This window comes from Ips typographus, linkage group LG2 (assembly GCF_016097725.1).
Source record: "Ips typographus isolate SLU linkage group LG2, UJ_Ityp_2.0, whole genome shotgun sequence".
In the NCBI taxonomy this organism is placed as follows: Eukaryota; Metazoa; Arthropoda; class Insecta; order Coleoptera; family Curculionidae; genus Ips; species Ips typographus.
In genome coordinates, this window is record NC_138423.1 from 7,181,953 (window position 1) to 7,202,593 (window position 20,641).

General features: G+C 36.1%; 1 long non-coding RNA gene and 4 other non-coding genes across 5 annotated transcripts; 2 read left to right on the forward strand and 3 right to left on the reverse strand.

Moving 5' to 3' along the window:
* Positions 1-2,113: 2,113 nt before the first annotated feature.
* LOC145725737 (small nucleolar RNA U3) lies at positions 2,114-2,329 on the reverse strand. The gene has a single exon (XR_014177388.1). It is a non-coding gene; the product is annotated as a small nucleolar RNA U3 (small nucleolar RNA).
* A 228-nt stretch (positions 2,330-2,557) lies between these two features.
* On the forward strand, positions 2,558-2,698 carry LOC145725738 (U4 spliceosomal RNA). Its single transcript, XR_014177389.1, has one exon. It is a non-coding gene; the product is annotated as a U4 spliceosomal RNA (small nuclear RNA).
* An 11,505-nt stretch (positions 2,699-14,203) lies between these two features.
* On the reverse strand, positions 14,204-14,417 carry LOC145725736 (small nucleolar RNA U3). The gene has a single exon (XR_014177387.1). It is a non-coding gene; the product is annotated as a small nucleolar RNA U3 (small nucleolar RNA).
* Positions 14,418-14,645: 228 nt separating this feature from the next.
* Positions 14,646-14,786, forward strand: LOC145725729 (U4 spliceosomal RNA). The gene has a single exon (XR_014177380.1). It is a non-coding gene; the product is annotated as a U4 spliceosomal RNA (small nuclear RNA).
* A 348-nt stretch (positions 14,787-15,134) lies between these two features.
* On the reverse strand, positions 15,135-17,178 carry LOC145725212 (uncharacterized). The gene is made up of 2 exons (XR_014177198.1): positions 16,793-17,178; positions 15,135-16,537 (listed from the first exon to the last, which is right to left on the reverse strand). It is a non-coding gene; the product is annotated as an uncharacterized LOC145725212 (long non-coding RNA).
* Positions 17,179-20,641: the final 3,463 nt, after the last annotated feature.

The following is a 20,641-nucleotide window of genomic DNA, read 5'->3' on the forward strand; positions in this document are numbered from 1 at the left end:
TGTGAGTTTTTCCATCTCGTAAGAACACGACAAGGAAACGCCCATTATCTTCCACATCATCTAAACTCAAACGTATTAAATCATCTCTGCGGCATGCACCGAAGATGCCAAACACTAAAATTACTTTTGCTAGTAGATATTCTCCATCTGAAGCTTCACATAAAAATTTGGTTACTTGTTCTGCTGTAAGAATCTTGGATTTCTTTGGTATATATCCTACAGCTTGTCGTTTCAAAAAAGCAATCGTTTTTGGATATTGATGGTGAGTATTTTCTTTTATTGCCAAACAACTCTTTAACATAGAGAATCGACTCCATAAAGTGGAGGATTTCATAGTGTTGGCTTTTTCAGAAAAATATACTAAAAGAATATCGTCACTCACAATTTTGATTCGTTTCTGAGTCAGCCATTCGGTAAAACTGTTATATTCTTGTTCATATCTCAACCTGGATTTCACTGGTAATAAATCTGCACTCACTTCTGCCGCTCGTTGTAAGATATTTTCGGGAATATCCCGATTTTCTTCACAATCTGAATTCATTTTTGCAAAATGTAATAAATCACCGCCCTCTGTACAAGAAAGCCAAGAAGGTGCATGCCAAAAATTCCAATATGGCCGAAATATGGGATTGACAGTTTGCATTTGTTTGTATTGTGGAAATTGAGTTTTTGGATGATTAAATTAATTTTTAAAGTTTAAAGTCAAGACTTGGGATTACTTGCCAAAGTAATTTTTGTTTGCTATTATATATTGTTGTTTATATGTTTGTTGTTCTAGTGAAAGTGTAGTTTGTGTTCATTTTATTGTGTTATCACTATTGTTATTGTTCCTTCATTGTTCTATATAATTTGTTGTTGGTTTTTTAACTTAAATTCTATTGCCTCTACAATATGCCGTCACACTTGTTGTTTGCCAAATTGTAAAAGCAATTTGGAGAAAGGCCCAAAAGTGTCCTTTCCTTTCCAAAAGACCCTGCTCGAACCCAACAGTGGTTGAAAGCTTTGAACTGGAATGATTTTACTCCAACACAATACTCAGTGGTAAGTACAATATGCTTTCTCATTCAGTAAACTTATTGCCTCTTACATACATAAGTGAGTTAAATTTTGAGGCCGCCTGCATTTTGAGAGCAACAAAGGTTTACTCTGAAGAAACAGGACAGCTTTTAGAAGTTTCATTGGCACATTTACATTTTAAAAGAAAGGTCTTGGTAATAATATAAAACCCATTTACGAGTTTTGCTTACCTAGATTCAAGGATTTCCAAATTTTCTTTGATTGAGCAGTTTTTACATTAGTTTGTTGTACTTTCCAAGACAAAGGGTTCTAACCAAACTTGCTTTGGCTGGACTTTATTGGATATAAAAAGCCATATCTATACATATCTGGATCAGGAATGAAGCGTTCTTTGATTTTTCACTCACAACTTCTAATCAACTACACGAAAAAATAAAAAAAAACATATTTTCTACTGCATCTCCATAGGTTTGTGTACAAAAAAAAAATCGCTAACGCCGCCATTAAAAGCGACATTCTAGGCTTTCTTGTACAGAGGGCGGTGAATAAATACATAAATACTTAATTTTCACTGACAGAAAATAAAAATTGTCATTAATAAATAAATCGTTGCTATAGACACATTACTCGTTTCCTTTTTTTCTTCGGGTTGCCATAGGATATCTAGTATCATGGATATCTATGTTTATTATTAAGCGCACGGAAAGAAAGATCGGGAAAAAATTTTCCTGCGCTGTTCCGAAAATGTCATATTTACTGTATTTTATAAACAGTTGAAAACGTAGTATTTTCTGTTAAGTATAATAAAAAAGATTTTTTAAGCGCTTTCCAAAAATTCAAAATGGCGGCAATAAGAATTTACCAAGTCAACGGTGGATTTTTTCTAATTACGTCATCGTGTTCTACGTAAAAAAGTGCCTTAATAATGTCAGTTTCAAGCCCTTTGTGTTGCACTGCTTCTAACTGTCTCAGGAAACTTGAATAACCCTCCAGAAGAAAATTTTATATGCAATTTTTGAGTTGCGTGCAACTCACTGAAAACTGTCGCATTCTGCTGTGCAGTGTAGAAATTTCTGTTACATTTTTAAAAATTGCAACCACTCAGACTGCCTCGTTTCCATCCCCAACCGCAAAAAAAGCGATGGTTGAACGATCATCGGCGTCCACTGACCCACCGTAAAAGTGGTTCAGGAACATATCTCACGCTCAAGAAACGAGACTGTACCTCATCCTCGTGGTTGCGACAACTCTACTTGTGAGTAGAGAGTATGCGAAGATATACTACAGAAATGATCCTGTGAAGTATGATCTTAACTTTTACATTGGACAAGGTGGCTTTATAAACTGTCATTATCCGCCAAAGTTGGCGAGAGATCTTAAGTGGTGCACTCTGTAGTCGACACCAGGTAAAACGAGAATACCTGCACTATTCCTTCACCATCTTATGCGTTTGCTTAGAACAGATAGCGCCATAAGTCATACAATGCCCTTTCGACTATAGAAAGAAGAAGCAGGTAGCAAAATTATCCAAGCGGGTGTTAGCTTTGCGCAGTGGCATTATCGTAACCAATGAGGTTTATCCGAGGTGCGATTATTGCTAGTTGAAAACTTTAACCAATACCCCGCCATGTGCACGTGAAAGACCGTGCGCTAAGGCAATTTTTGTAGGCCTCTATCGAGGCCATATCAATCAATTTAACAACAAAAACCGGATAACTGTAAACTTTGACTGTAGTGACTAATCCCTATTCAATTATTAACACAAAAACAGAGATAATTGAGGTAAAGATTACTGCAATATCCTTCATTATTAGTTTTAAGTTTAAACGGTTACAGTCAAACTGTAAGTGGTCAGCTGAAGGAATGAAAAGAGTAGATCTTAAAAGTAGAAATAGACGTCTTTTTAGTCAGTCCTTTTACCCTCTATACGGTGTAGTAATACTAATTTAGGTACGTGTTTGGCCATGAAGAATCACTGGAAAATATTTTCTGACAGCTAACTCTAGAACTAAACTTATAACAGTTTAGACCAATCTAGGTTGGATAAAGATTATTATGAATTTTAGAAATATGTGGTTCGTAACGCTTTGTGCATGGTTTTTAAGACAAAAACGTGATCTTTTTGCATTAATTAACATATTAGATATGATTACTGCCCTAGTGGATTGGTTTTTGCTTTTAAAGTCACCATCAGCACCTAAAATTTGTCTTCTCTTTACATGCACTGACTGAAAAGTGTTCGCTGAAACTTGGAATTAATCATTAAGCACCACACACAGACACGCAAATTTGAAGTGGTTAAAATGTTCCCATGTTAAACAAAATTACACTTTTGTTTGAAGAATGAACTACAAAAATTACATTCACCAAGTATATGGCTTCTCTATCTTATACCGACTGATTCGATAATCTTTGGTATATTATAGCAGGCAAATAATGATGTTAAGACAAAAGGGTTTTGTATTGATTCCTATTTTACTTTTCTGAGATTTATATTATGACTGCTACACTGCTACAGCCTTCCAAGTAAGAAAGTTTCAATGTTTGGTACAAAATTTAGAGAGAAACTTTTTAGAACTAAAATTGTTCAGAGATTAAGCAGCAGAATCAAAAAATGCTATCATTTACTAGGGGTCGAAGAAAGTCACTCATTTCATTTAGATGTAGTAACGCTGGAATCACAAAAATGTTTTAGGTGTCTCTTGTGCCTTTTAATTGTAATTTTTGCCAAAGATAGAGACTAAAGCAAATTTTGGAGTGAATTTATACTAAAACGTTTACAGTGTTACTTATTCAGGTTGAAGGAGATAGACACTGTTACTCCAGCTTGCTGATCAAAAGACGCCTAAACTTAGAATAAGTAACATATGGGGCAGGTTGCTAAAGCGGATATACCTAACTTAATTTCTAAGTTGATCATCAGATCTCAATCCGATTTTCTGATTTATCAGTTGTACTGTCTTAAAAATATCTATTCTTTTTAAGATTGATTTATTTATTTTTTCTTTTTGCGCAAATTAAAATTTATTAAGGGATGCCAGGGATATTCAGGCAGAGATGTCAGATTTTTTGATAAGAATTTTTAGAATTGTCAGACATATATACCTATATCTAATTTTCTTGCAAAGCTAAAGCTGCGGACTGATGGAAGAATAGCTTGTAGAAAGCTCCAAACAGTTAATACACCTTGCGTAAAGGGCTGGCCGGAAATACGATAGTTTTCGCCCCGTCGTTTGATGTTCGAGAACTAAAGCTAAAGATAGTGTAATCTGCATTGGGCAGTTCCAGTAAGGTACCAATTGGAAGCATTTGTTGCTGCTTAAGCAAACTAGTTGGGAACGCTGCAAAGCCGTCTAACAGATTTCATCTCTGAAGAGATTGCTGCTGTTCAAAAACGATACTGATACCCCGATAATGTTGTGAGCGAATTTCAGAAAACCTGAAGTAGGAGTCATAGTGTAACACACCACGTGATCTTTAGATGTTTTGTTTCTTGAACAAATTCCGTAAACGTGTCAGAGACAGTAAGTAATTAGGCTAATATTGTCACAGATTCCAACATTCGCATTTATCATACCGGTTGTACTTTACACCGAATAATCGTCTATGTAAGCAAGTCTGATGGAAATCTGGGTCAATCGACGAGTATTTCATCAGCTTCGCTGGCTATCTAAAATCACCTGTGGAAAACATCGCGCTCAGGACAGCGGTGGATGCCCCATGGTACGTAAGAAACGTGGACATCCAGCGAGACTTGAAGTTCACCACCGCAACTGAAAGGATCAAACAGAGCGCAGTGAAGATATTCCAAAAAGCGGAATCAGTTACTGCAAGAGGCAGTGAACTACGACCCGGAGTTAGAAGCACCCCACAAACGACTCCGATACCAGCTACTGGATAACGGGTAACTATTAATAATAAGTTTTCTTTCAGATAGATGACAATTCAGGACCAACCAGCCAAGAAGAGGACCGCAAATTCCCCCAAGACCTTCCACCCGGATTGCGAGAATTCATTCTCAACATCTGGGTAGAATCTTTCCGCAGCTAACCTGGTGCTAACTAGGCTCTGGCTGCACTACCGGCACTTGCTATGCAAAAGGGGGAAAACCATCCCCCACTCACCAGACCCTAACTCCCCAAAAGTTTAGGATGTAAAAACAGACGGACGAAAGCCGGCTGTTTGGACATCCTAATAGTTTGCCAGGACCACCAGAGATTGGCGAGCTGACGAAGAAAGAAGAAATGGAGGACAAGAAGAGCGCCAGAAGAGCTCCTCCGTCAGCGGGGGCATCCTTCTCCCAGGACAGAGAATGCCGATGCAACTCTGGGAACTTCTAGAAAGGGAAAACTACTGGACTTGTAGCGACTTCCTCTTCCAGACCTATCCTTTGGTCTACAACGATGGGATAGTAAAAAGCAGTAGTCTTGCTTGATCCGTCTATCTGAGGCCGTATTCCCTGCCAACGAATATTGGCGCGGATCTAAAATCACTGGTCTCCGGGTCGGTCGGCGAGCAACAGTCTCTAACTTGAAGTCCTCCCTACCCTCTTAGGATCCTAGGCTGAAAAGAGAAGGGTTCTCTCGCAACTTGAAGTGACCGTTAGAACCCTTAACCTTATCAGTTGACTACTTGGTCCTTTGGTCACATCGTACAAGAACACTTTGCCCCCCTTTACGGTGTAGCTGAAGGGCTAAAACTAGACTCACTCTCCCCGAACTTCTATTCTGGGGGTAAGAATAACCCTTCTTAAGTGTTTGGTTTACATTATTTTTAATAAACAAGGCTTACCTGTGACCTGAGTTGTTTCTCTACCATCCCTCACTACGCACCCTTAAACGTGACAATATAGACAGAAGTTCATATATCTGCAATCGTTTTTGGTATCCGATCTATTCATGCATGTAAACATTGAGCGCCAAACAATTACCCTGTTAGTGTCTGAATAGAAGAGTTACTGATGTAGAAAAGTAGTTAGGTTAGTTTTGTTTTAGGTTTAGTTATTTCTCCATTTATAAAATAACTTGGCATCCCTGGGATCTGTTTTTTTTTGTAGTTTTTATTTGAGAGAATGGATATTAATCAAGATAATCACTCTCGCGAGAGTTTCGATGACATAATATTGCAATTAGACAAATCACTAGAATTGTGTCGTCCAACGGTTCAAGAAAGGAAATCCTTGGAACAACCCAGTCCCGAGAGTGATGGTTTTAAAAGTACTCCATCTATGTTTATTTATTTTACCGGTTTACACCTTTTACCAAATCCGTTATTTAAATTTCTGTTTTTTCCTGTGTAACCGCGACTTATATTTTCTAAACCTCGTGTAAAGGTAAAATAACCCACTTCCATATATGTAAACATGTAGACTTTCAAAAAGACATACAAAAATTCAGGTACAACAAAATCAAACAGCAATAATTCATTGAAAATATGATTTTAATTACCCAAAAACGACATTAAAATTTAAACTATTTCATTCTGACAAAGCATTAGTTATTTGCCTAACTAAAATATTATCAACCTACAATTGTTGAAACATTGCTAAATCATGTTTCTTAGGAACTAAATTAACAGGAGTTTCAATTTTTAAAATAATCTAATTTTACTAACTAATAATATAACCTTTAACATGTAACGGCTATACTTTAAAGACATTTTAGTGGATCGTAGAAGCACCTACCAATTAAAAGTAGTAAAAAGCAGTAATAGACTGCATATGCCATGCAGTGATTGATATTATTTTGCAATATTGTGACAAAGGTGTATAAATATAAAAAAACATGATCTGTTTTTAAACAACCTACTAATACTTTCCAGAGTAGCCAAAAAATTGTTTGTTTCTTGTCAGTGTAAGTATTTTAATAGGGAACAACCAAAAGTTAGTAAGTGAAATCTCAAAATAACATAGCAACCATTTTGTACCTTGTTCAACTACAGGCTTTTAAAAATAGCTTCTTTAATAACTAATTAAGGTACTTTTGATGATAATTAGAAGGTAGGAAAATCGAAATTAATAAATAAATACACAACCGTGCTGAGTATGAGTATTCTCGGAAAACGGTAAAAAAAGAAACAACACAGAAAATATATAATATAAATACAGTAAAAGGTGCACTCAATAAGTACCATGATTGTATACGAATAATGTTTTTATAAGTCAAAATGTAAAATAACTGTGTGATGTTGTTCTAAATTTTACCTAAATTAACCAACCTACATAGTAAACTTTAAATATAAAATTGCACTTAATAAAAAGTGTTTAGTCTTCAAAACCTAAAAAATTAATAAGCGTAATTTAACATTTTTTTTCCTTAAGTCTAAAATTATAAAATATTACTATTAAATCGGACTACAGAGGGCGCATTCGTTTTCACGCTCTATAGAGCGAGCAGAGCACATGCGACGTTTCGATGAAGTAATTTGGCAAAACCATAAATTTACCAACTGTCAGGAGAGGGAGTGACAGTAGAGTAAAGAGGCACCTCGCCGCTGCGGAAAGAAAATTTCTGCTGGCCGGGGCAAGGTGCTACCGAACCGTGGCCACGGATACCCTCAGGGTGCTATGCGGTACTCCGCCGTGGCACCTGAGGGCCTCGAGAGACAGGGAAGAAGAAAGAGAACGGGGCAAAGGCGAAGAAGAGGCCGATGGGGATGGGTGGATGCTAGTGTGGCGGAGAATTTCACGGCTATAGCGGTGGTGAGTGCGACCGGGGAGAGGTGGATAAAATGGGACGACATCGAAAGGAAAAGCCTCGCGGCGGAACTGAGGGCGATAGAAGAGGGAGTAAAATTAGCGGGAGAGATAGGTAAGGGGGTGTACGAGATCCTGACGGACAACCTGGGGGATGTTGCAGTATAGTAGTCTGCATAAAGTGGTTGAGAGAGTGAGAGGGAGAGTGGCTGGGTTAAATCAAGGACTGTAAACAGTAAAGGATTGCTTAATCCCATAAGTTTTAAGTTTTAATAACTTTTAAGATAAAGAAAACCTTTGAAAAAAATATGGAATACAAAAGATTGTAGATTCAATGGATAGAAGAGCGTAATTATGTCTAGAAAATAATGTTACCTTTTTGAACATTTGCTATAAACTTTTTTGTTTCTTTTTTCTGGTACTATTTTTTCCTCATCAACTATTTTTTTGGTATGATTTGAAATAAAACATAAAAAAATCACTTTTCTATGTATCTCAAAACTGAAAATACCTGATTTTTTAAACTGCTGTGTGTTTTGAAACACCCTGACTGCTCAACTCTAATTTAACCGACTTCGTATCTCTTGCAGCTCCGGAGATCCCCATGCAAAGCCTCCTTTGGTCATCCTGTATACTGTTTCGTCACCTTTTATCAAGAATTCAACAGAGCTTAACTGAATATATCTCTTCAAGGTGGCAGCACATCTTATAGCTCTCTTATTGTTCAGGAAATCTTCAGATAAACATTTTTGAATAGACGATTTCTAAATCGTGCTTAACCGCACCCTTTGTGTTGCCTACCAACTAACCGTTGGTAGGTGACCAGAGATTCCTAACCTAACCACTTTTACGGTTAAAGGGTTGTTTCTATCTCCTAAGAGACTTTCTCCCTTCAAAATGAAAGAATACTTTAATTGAATCATAAAAGAAGATACGTCGTTTTGTTTGCCTATTCTGTCTCTGCTCTGCACTTTGCAGCACTATACAAATTTACATTTAGAGATTATTCTCCTAATTTCATTTGTTTAAAGCCTGCTTTCCCCATATTTCTCAGAATTCTAAGTCGATTTTAAGTACAATTAGTGGCAAAATAACACAGTCTAAACTGAATTTAGTCAATGTTGGGGCAACTGACATAAATATAGTACCCGGAGTACCCAACGCCTAACATACTAATAGGGTCGTCTAAACCTAATTAATGCCTCTGGTTCCCCGACACTTCCAAGTCGATTTTAAGTACAACTTAAGCTAAGTTGAGGTTTGAATGTGACAGATTCAGATGCAAAATAACACAGACTAAACTAAACTTATCTAAGCTGTACTTAAACTCAACTTAGCCAATGTTGGGAAAATGTTTTATTGTCAGAATCAACATAAACTCTCCTACAATAACAGCAGGCGGCCACATAACTGAACCAAAACCTTACGCAAAATACCTAGGCATTACAATAGACCATAAACTTAAATTCACAAAACATGTACAAAACATCAGAACAGAAATGACTAAAAGAACAAAACATTTTCAATCACTGACCTACAAGAACAAAGGAATTAGCATAAAGACTGCTACAAAAATATACAAAGCAATTTGTAGACCACTACTTGACTATGGCAACGTACTTATGGCAAATGCCTCAGAAAGAACTAAACGACATATACAAACAACCGAACAAATCGCCCTAAGACTGATAACACGGATAAGACATCCCCAAAACTCACTCCACAATCCCCCAAATGAGCTACTGTACCAGCGCACAAACTTAACTAGAATAACAGAAAGACTACTACAAATTCAATCCAAATGGAAAAACAACCAACAGAACTGGACCATACTAAATCCTCTTTGCCTCACAAGACAGACAAGACAATCCCGTTTTCTTTTTCCATCGACGACTCTACTCGAACACTTACAAACATAACACAACTAAGACAATAATAAATGTTACAAAATGTAATTTTAGGTTAAGATAAATGTTTGCAATACTTTATTTTAGATTATTATATTATACCAACTTAAAGTAAGCCTAAACCAACAAATGTACACAAACAAGGGCAGAAAGACCATTTCGGTCGATAGCCCATTTCGTAATGAAATAAAGATTGTTTATTATTATTATTATGTTTTATTGTACTCTTAGAGTGTTTTACCGCACTAGTGAGTTAAAATCAAGTATTATCGCACTAGTGACTGTAAAATCCATAGACTATAAAACTAACATAATTATACACCTTTGTGGTAAAATCCCTCATTACGTAACTCGAAAGGAAGCTATCACAGCTGGATTACTTTTGGTACCAAAATCTACTTGAAGTAATAAAGTAATAAGTAGTTTCGCTGCTTCAGGTAGTTTACTGAAATACTTTTAAAAATGGAATACTTGTTCAAAAGTAATTAGTATTTTTTAAATAAATGACTTCTACTTATTACTTAAAAAATGTCAATAAAAAAAAAATAAATAAAAAGCTTGTTAATCCCCTTATATGACTAATATTTAACTTATTAACTAACATCACAGATCTTGAAAAAAAATGACATACAGACAAAAAGTATGTTTTTAAAGTACTAAAGAACTTCTTTTTAATTTATAAGTAACTAAGTACTACTTAGACTACTTAAGTTGTGATAAAATTAAACTTTTGTATGAAAGTACTTTAAGTATAGTTTATTTTTTACTTGTACTGCGAATGTTTCAATTCAATACTTATTACCTGAAAGTATAAGTATATTCGTTTAATACTTCAAATAGGTTTGTAATTATGGCTATTTACTACTTATTACTTTAAGTAGTTTAGGCGGCTACTTATTTCAGGTCGGGAAGATATTATGTAAGGTATCATTACCGTGCTAGTAGTAGATAAAGTATATTTCTGAATTGTAAGTCGTATATAGTACGTATAGATGGCGCCGGTATACAAATAAGTACTACCTTCCCTAATAATATTCCCTTGATAGCTGTAAGTTAGCAATTCATTTGTTGTTCGTTGCCAATTAGACGTTGGGCCCTAGGGGTAATAATGCTCATTATGTTCTGGATGGCAGTGAAAGGTGAAAGGCAAGGCAATAGTGTTCCGAACCAAACTGACGAGTGCTCCGAACTTGAGTTACCATCGGTGTTCGTATTACACCTTCATTATTGAGAATTGGGTGATTATGGACTTTACTTCCCATTTTATAATAGTTCATTATTCAAAAAGGGTGTGGTAATCTGCCTGCGTAGAAAGACTACATTATTTTACTAGTACAATAATGAATTTTCATTGTTCTATGTCAATATTGTCATTTTTGACATGGATTTCCGTGACATTTAAATTTCAAGTACATCATTGAAATAGTATATTTCATTACCAGTACAGAAATGAGGATTTTTCCGTGCGCGCGTGACAAATTCTCGTGTGAGGCGCAGCCGAACACGGGAAGTCATGCAAGAACGGAAAATCCATTTCTGGACGAGTAATGAACGATATTTTTTATTATACTTAGGTACCTGAAATCAACATAAACAAAAAATATCGCAAAAAAATTATTAAGAAAATCGGGAATATTTATTTTTATTTTTAAAACAGTAAAAATATAAGTACATACAACTCAAATTAACAAAAAAAATACAAGTAGGTAATTCTAAGAAAATTAATTTTGGTCAGAACCGTTATTATTAATAGTAATATTTATTGTACAATTCGTATTATTGTTGAAGCTCAATCCCTTTTGCATTTCTTTTTGTTGAACTAAAGACTCTGCTAAAGATGTTGAAGCGGAGGGTTCGTGTGTGCTTTGGTTCTCTTGATTGACTGTTACAGATGTTGTAGTTTCCAAGTTACAAGGGCTAAACAACTTCCGTGATACTTCAATTTTTCTTTGTATGGACTCTTCTATATATCCTTCTGCTACATTGGAAGAAAGCCATCCTCCGTGTCTTTTCAAAGTGAGCAAATCACCGCCGTTTTCCACCAACATGGTTGCCGAAGAGCGCCTTAGCCCATGTCCGGTATATTCTTCGGGATTTTTTAGTTTTAGGTATTTTGCAACAAGTTTTGGAATACCACTGATAGTATGGCACCCAACATGTTGAGCGTAACATCTTTGGTTTCGGTATGCAACAAATAATCTTCTACTCTCCATATGTTTAGGGCGGAGATCTGCGTATTTACGGTAAATTGTACAGGGATCGAATTTGCAATTTTCATTGGTAATGGTAAAACTTCTTGACCTGTGAGTTTTTCCATCTCGTAAGAACACGACAAATAATCTTCTACTCTCCATATGTTTAGGGCGGAGATCTGCGTATTTACGGTAAATTGTACAGGGATCGAATTTGCAATTTTCATTGGTAATGGTAAAACTTCTTGACCTGTGAGTTTTTCCATCTCGTAAGAACACGACAAGGAAACGCCCATTATCTTCCACATCATCTAAACTGAAACGTATTAAATCATCTCTGCGGCATGCACCGAAGATGCCAAACACTAAAATTACTTTTGCTAGTAGATATTCTCCATCTGAAGCTTCACATAAAAATTTGGTTACTTGTTCTGCTGTAAGAATCTTGGATTTCTTTGGTATATATCCTACAGCTTGTCGTTTCAAAAAAGCAATCGTTTTTGGATATTGATGGTGAGTATTTTCTTTTATTGCCAAACAACTCTTTAACATAGAGAATCGACTCCATAAAGTGGAGGATTTCATAGTGTTGGCTTTTTCAGAAAAATATACTAAAAGAATATCGTCACTCACAATTTTGATTCGTTTCTGAGTCAGCCATTCGGTAAAACTGTTATATTCTTGTTCATATCTCAACCTGGATTTCACTGGTAATAAATCTGCACTCACTTCTGCCGCTCGTTGTAAGATATTTTCGGGAATATCCCGATTTTCTTCACAATCTGAATTCATTTTTGCAAAATGTAATAAATCACCGCCCTCTGTACAAGAAAGCCAAGAAGGTGCATGCCAAAAATTCCAATATGGCCGAAATATGGGATTGACAGTTTGCATTTGTTTGTATTGTGGAAATTGAGTTTTTGGATGATTAAATTAATTTTTAAAGTTTAAAGTCAAGACTTGGGATTACTTGCCAAAGTAATTTTTGTTTGCTATTATATATTGTTGTTTATATGTTTGTTGTTCTAGTGAAAGTGTAGTTTGTGTTCATTTTATTGTGTTATCACTATTGTTATTGTTCCTTCATTGTTCTATATAATTTGTTGTTGGTTTTTTAACTTAAATTCTATTGCCTCTACAATATGCCGTCACACTTGTTGTTTGCCAAATTGTAAAAGCAATTTGGAGAAAGGCCCAAAAGTGTCCTTTCCTTTCCAAAAGACCCTGCTCGAACCCAACAGTGGTTGAAAGCTTTGAACTGGAATGATTTTACTCCAACACAATACTCAGTGGTAAGTACAATATGCTTTCTCATTCAGTAAACTTATTGCCTCTTACATACATAAGTGAGTTAAATTTTGAGGCCGCCTGCATTTTGAGAGCAACAAAGGTTTACTCTGAAGAAACAGGACAGCTTTTAGAAGTTTCATTGGCAGATTTACATTTTAAAAGAAAGGTCTTGGTAATAATATAAAACCCATTTACCAGTTTTGCTTACCTAGATTCAAGGATTTCCCAATTTTCTTTGATTGAGCAGTTTTTACATTAGTTTGTTGTACTTTCCAAGACAAAGGGTTCTAACCAAACTTGCTTTGGCTGGACTTTATTGGATATAAAAAGCCATATCTATACATATCTGGATCAGGAATGAAGCGTTCTTTGATTTTTCACTCACAACTTCTAATCAACTACACGAAAAAATAAAAAAAAAACATATTTTCTACTGCATCTCCATAGGTTTGTGTACAAAAAAAAAATCGCTAACGCCGCCATTAAAAGCGACATTCTAGGCTTTCTTGTACAGAGGGCGGTGAATAAATACATAAATACTTAATTTTCACTGACAGAAAATAAAAATTGTCATTAATAAATAAATCGTTGCTATAGACACATTACTAGTTTCCTTTTTTTCTTCGGGTTGCCATAGGATATCTAGTATCATGGATATCTATGTTTATTATTAAGCGCACGGAAAGAAAGATCGGGAAAAAATTTCCCTGCGCTGTTCCGAAAATGTCATATTTACTGTATTTTATAAACAGTTGAAAACGTAGTATTTTCTGTTAAGTATAATAAAAAAGATTTTTTAAGCGCTTTCCAAAAATTCAAAATGGCGGCAATAAGAATTTACCAAGTCAGCATCCATATCTCGGAAACCATTGACGATGGATTTTTTCTAATTACGTCATCGTGTTCTACGTAAAAAAGTGCCTTAATAATGTCAGTTTCAAGCCCTTTGTGTTGCACTGCTTCTATCTTACTGTCTCAGGAAACTTGAATAACCCTCCAGAAGAAAATGTTATATGCAATTTTTGAGTTCCGTGCAACTCATTGAAAACTGTCGCATTCTGCTGTGCAGTGTACAAATTTCTGTTACATTTTTAAAAATTGCAACCACTCAGACTGCCTCGTTTCCATCCCCAACCGCAAAAAGCGATGGTTGAACGATCATCGGCGTCCACTGACCCACCGTGAAGGTGGTTCAGGAACATATCTCACGCTCAAGAAACGAGACTGTACCTCATCCTCGTGGTTGCGACAACTCTACTTGTGAGTAGAGAGTATGCGAAGATATACTACAGAAATGATCCTGTGAAGTATGATCTTAACATTTACATTGGACAAGGTGGCTTTATAAACTGTCATTATCCGCCAAAGTTGGCGAGAGATCTTAAGTGGTGCACTCTGTAGTCGACACCAGGTAAAACGAGAATACCTGCACTATTCCTTCACCATCTTATGCGTTTGCTTAGAACAGATAGCGCCATAAGTCATACAATGCCCTTTCGACTATAGAAAGAAGAAGCAGGTAGCAAAATTATCCAAGCGGGTGTTAGCTTTGCGCAGTGGCATTATCGTAACCAATGAGGTTTATCCGAGGTGCGATTATTGCTAGTTGAAAACTTTAACCAATACCCCGCCACGTGCACGTGAAAGACCGTGCGCTAAGGCAATTTTTGTAGGCCTCTATTGAGGCCATATTAATCAATTTAACAACAAAAACCGGATAAATGTAAACTTTGACTGTAGTGACTAAGCCCTAGTCAATTATTCATAGGTTATATCCCGAGACGTTCAAGTTTTATCGGGTAAACTGTGCATAGGTGATTTTTTGCAAAATTTTGCTTGGAAAATGATTGAGACTAAATAATTCGACGATAAAATCCTGAGACCGCAGGTCGAAGGATTTTTTCCAAAGAATTATTTAGTCGAAACCATTTGCCTAAAAGAAAAATTTTGCAAAAAACCTACTAATGCACATTTTACGTGATAAAACGTGAACGCCGAGGGGTATATGTCAAGATTATTTCCTGAAAACACACATTTTTCAACGTTTGCTTTATTAACAAAAGAACACCTACTACGAGTACTTAACAACACAAAACTACTAATTAAACTAAACATCACAAACGTAATAATAATATTAAATGTTGATTTTTTTACATTAACATTTAAGCAGGCCTAAAGTTTGAACAATTAGTAAAGAAATTGCAATTTTGATAAATTACAGAGTATGTAGAGTCTTTACTTTCTTGCTTCACTTCACGTGGTGGTAGATTTTCATTGCTTAAGGTGGTTGCAGCTGCTGAATTTGAAGTTATAGTTGTTGTGGCTGAGGGAGATAGAGTACTACTGCTGGCAAGAATCTGTTCAGAATGAATGTTTCTCATTTTCTCAATAATATTTAAATGATGGTCGGGATTTAGCTGCAAACATGGTTTTATAGAACTTGCATTAGAGTGACCCGTTATCTTTATTAATTCTTGTTCTTCAACACCGTGGAAAGAGAGATTGCTTACTGCAGTTGCTCGATTAGAGTGATGACTAAACCAACTTTTTTGGCTGCATTTTTTGTCCACTTTGAAATTTCATTTCTACCTAAAGGACTATTTTTGTACCATGGTTTGTTGCTATTCTTGGTCCAAAATCGGTTGCAACTTAGAAAAATAATCTATTTGTAGTTATGGCGCTTGTTCTCTTAGCGATTAGTTTATTAAAAAGTCTGACAGGGCAGATGTTTTTATTTTGCAGCAATTTGATAGAACTTCTTTTGTAAACCAGCCGGGGTATCTTCATCAAACAATTGGGGTGAAAGCTTTAGAACTTTGCTTTTTTTTAGTAGAATCTTTTTGTAATAATTTTCGCTTTGTATCTCGAGCATTTCTTTCTTGCTTGTCGAAACATTACGTCTTTAAAGGGATCAAATACCATGTTATAATTGTCAAAATAAAGCTGTTGTAACTGCTTGGCTGTTATATTCCACATTGTTTTGATAACTCCTTCTTTATAATCTGTTCCATCAACTTTTTTCATATTAAACGCATAGTCTTTCAAAATGTTTGCAAGGTTTTTAACTGAAGTTGTTTCATTTAAAGCATACCCTTTTTCTTCATAAAAGGCACTAAACTGATTCCAAATGGATATATGTGTCCTCTTTGTAGTCCTGGGAGTACAGTTTTCAATTTCTTGATCAATTTCCACAATATTAGAATTTCCAAAGCGTGACATTTTAAATCGCGGAATTTTTCACAAACTGTTTTGAATGTTTGTATTACAAACAGCGGCGTTACTATGGAGACCACCCCGGCTCACTACAGATTTTCGTTCAGCCATGTATATTTTTTTTTCTTAAGTGGTATTGGTTGGATTAGGCCAGAAAAAAGCAGACGTTTATTGTCTACCACGAGTCGACGTTTCGACCACTGTTGGTGGTCATCCTCAGGACTCTAAAAATTTATTATTCCTGTTTACATAGTGGCTACACTGAGGGTGTAGAATACATATCACAATTTAGCTCACAAAAAAAAAAAAAAAATTAGCTTAACACATGAACTGACTCCAGATATATGATTATTATAACACATATACATAAATAAAAACACTTAATTATAATATAATTAAAAGACAGACCTAAATCATGTAGGTTTAGTACAGAAACAAAGAAAGGAACAAACAAAGGACAGGCAACACCAAAAACTTACGTGTAGTTTAAAACGCCTTAGTAAGGGTCTTCAAAATGTAGGACACATGTAACTCCATCGTTGCACACATTTATAAATTGAATTATTTGTTCTAGATTCAATTTTGTACTATTTATTTTTATTTTTTTAAAGTAATCAGCGTGCTTGTAATGTGTAGTGGGATTCACTTCTTGTACGCTTTGAACACCATTTAACTCGGTTATTTCGATGTTTCTTCGAGTCTAACTGCCTATTTATCATTTCAGCATGCCGGATTTTGGTATGACAATGGAATGTGTTTATTTACTCCTTCATAGTTGTAAACTCAGATTAAGGTGGATGTCGATCTTGATTGAAAATCATTGTTTTATGTTTAAGAAATATATTAAAATAGCAAGAATTTGTATGTTTTGTTTACATTTCAAATTGACAATCATACGTCAAAATATTTTAATTTATGTAATTATTTAATGAAAACTACGTTACAGTGATTTATTAATTGTTAATATTGAAGAAGATAACTTAAATTTTATAAGTGTCTAAATCCCGTTTCGTTTAATATCAAATTTTCTTCAAAAAACGTATTCGAAAAAGGTAGGTGGTGTTAATCACTGTTAAATTTTAGCAGCCAGGGATTTAATCAGTATAAAACGGTTTCCATTGGTGAAACTAGAAAGGTTCTCGGAATTTTATTGGCTGCTGGTACAATGAAGGAAATAATCACACAGAAACAAAGGTAATTGAGGTAAAGATTACTGCTATATCCTTCATTAGTTTTAAGGTTACTAACACTGTTAACGGTTACAGTCATACTGTGAGTGGTCAGCTGAAGGAATGAAAAGAGTAGATCTTAAAAGTAGAAGTAGACGTCTTTTTAGTCAGTCCTTTTACCCTCTATACGGTGTAGTAATACTAATTTAGGTACGGGTTTGGCCATGAAGAATCACTGGAAAATATTTTCTGACAGCTAACTCTAGAACTAAACTTGTCTATAACAGTTTAGACCAATCTAGGTTGGATAAAGATTATTATGAATTTTAGAAATATGTGGTTCGTAACGCTTTGTGCATGGTTTTTAAGACAAAAACGTGATCTTTTTGCATTAATTAACATATTAGATATGATTACTGCCCTAGTGGATTGGTTTTTGCTTTTAAAGTCACCATCAGCACCTAAAATTTGTCTTCTCTTTACATGCACTGACTGAAAAGTGTTCGCTGAAACTTGGAATTAATCATTAAGCACCACACACAGACACGCAAATTTGAAGTGGTTAAAATGTTCCCATGTTAAACAAAATTACACTTTTGTTTGAAGAATGAACTACAAAAATTACATTCACCAAGTATATGGCTTCTCTATCTTATACCGACTGATTCGATAATCTTTGGTATATTATAGCAGGCAAATAATGATGTTAAGACAAAAGGGTTTTGTATTGATTCCTATTTTACTTTTCTGAGATTTATATTATGACTGCTACACTGCTACAGCCTTCCAAGTAAGAAAGTTTCAATGTTTGGTACAAAATTTAGAGAGAAACTTTTTAGAACTAAAATTGTTCAGAGATTAAGTAGCAGAATCCAAAAAATGCTATCATTTACTAGGGGTCGAAGAAAAAGTCACTCATTTCATTTAGATGTGGGAACGCTGGAATCACAAAAATGTTTTAGGTGTCTCTTGTGCCTTTTAATTGTAATTTTTGCCAAAGATAGAGACTAAAGCAAATTTTGGAGTGAATATTTACTAAAATGTTTACAGTGTTACTTATTCAGGTTGAAGGACACAACACAGGTCACTGTTACTCCAGCTTAATACTTTGACCAAAAGACGCCTAAACTTAGAATAAGTAACATATGGGGCAGGTTGCTAAAGCGGATATACCTAACTTAATTTCTAAGTTGATCATCAGATCTCAATCCGATTTTCTGATTTATCAGTTGTACCGTCTTAAAAATATCTATTCTTTTTAAGATTGATTATTTTTTCTTTTTGCGCAAATTAAAATTTATTAAGGGATGCCAGGGATATTCAGGTAGAGATGTCAGATTTTTTGATAATATTTTTTTAGAATTGTCAGACTTATATATATATCTAATTTTCTTGCGAAGCTAAAGCTGCGGACTGATGGAAGAATAGCTTGTAGAAAGCTCCAAACAGTTAATACACCTTGCGTAAACGGCTGGCCGGAAATACGATAGTTTTCGCCCCGTCGTTTGATGTTCGAGAACTAAAGCTAAAGATAGTGTAATCTGCATTGGGCAGTTCCAGTAAGGTACCAATTGGAAGCATTTGTTGCTGCTTAAGCAAACTAGTTGGGAACGCTGCAAAGCTGTTTAACAGATTTCATCTCTGAAGAGCTAGAGACTGAGCTGATTGCTGCTGTTCAAAAACGATACTGATACCCCGATAATGTTGTGAGCAAATTTCAGAAAACCTGAAGTACAATAATCGTCTATGTAAGCAAGTTTGATGGAAATCTGGGTCAATCGACGAGTATTTCATCAGCTTCGCTGGCTATCTAAAATCACCTGTGGAAAACATCGCGCTCAGGACAGCGGTGGACGCCCCATGGTACGTCAGAAACGTGGACATCCAGCGAGACTTGAAGTTCACCACCACAACTGAAAGGATCAAACTGGATATTCCAAAAAGCGGAAAGCAGCGAAAATCAGTTACTCTGCGAGAGGCAGTGAACTACGACCCGGAGCTAGAAGCATCCCACAAACGACTCCGATACCAACTACTGGATAACGGGTAACTATTAATAATAAGTTTTCTTTCAGATAGATGACAATTCAGGACCAACCAGCCAAGAAGAGGACCGCAAATTCCCCCAAGACCTTCCCCCCGGATTGCGAGAATTCATTCTCAACATCTGGGCAGAACCTTTCCGCAGCTAACCTGGTGCTAACTAGGCTCTGGCTGCACTCCCGGCACTTTCCCCTGCTTTGCTATGCAAAAGGGGGAAAACCAACCCCCACTCACCAGACCCTAACTCTCCAAAACTTTAGGATGTAAAAACAGACGGACGAAAGCCGGCTGTTTGGACACGTTAATAGTTTGCCAAGGCCACCAGAGATGCCTGAAGAGCCCCTTCGTCAGCGGGGGCATCCTTCTCCCAGGACAGAGAATGCCGATGCAACTCTGGGAACTTCTCGAAAGGGAAAACTACTGGACTTGTAGCGACTTCCTCTTCCAGACCTATCCTTTGGTCTACAACGATGGGATGGTAAAAAGCAGTAGTCTTGCTTGATCCGTCTATCTGAGGCCGTATTCCCTGCCAACGAATATTGGCGCGGATCTAAAATCACTGGTCTCCGGGTCGGTCGGCGAGCAACAGTCTCTAACTTGAAGTGATCGGCTCGCTACCCTCTTAGGATCCCAGGCTGAAAAGAGAAGGGTTCTCTCGCAACTTGAAGTGACCGTTAGAACCCTTAACCCTATCAGTTGACTACTTGGTCCTTTGGTCACATCGTACAAGAACACCTTGCGTGCCCCCCTTTACGGTGTAGCTGAAGGGCTAAAACTAGACTCACTCTCCCCGAACTTCTATTCTGGGGGTAAGAATAACCCCTCTTAAGTGTTTGGTTTACATTATTTTTAATAAACAAGGCTTACCTGTGACCTGAGTTGTTTCTCTACCATCCCTCACTACGCACCCTTAAACGTGACAATATAGACAGAAGTTCATATATAAGTATGTATAAGAAGTTTATATCTGCAATCGTTTTTGGTATCCGATCTATTCATGCATGTAAACATTGAGCGCCAAACAATTACCCTGTTAGTGTCTGAATAGAAGAGTTACTGATGTAGAAAAGTAGTTAGGTTAGTTTTGTTTTAGGTTTAGTTATTTCTCCATTTATA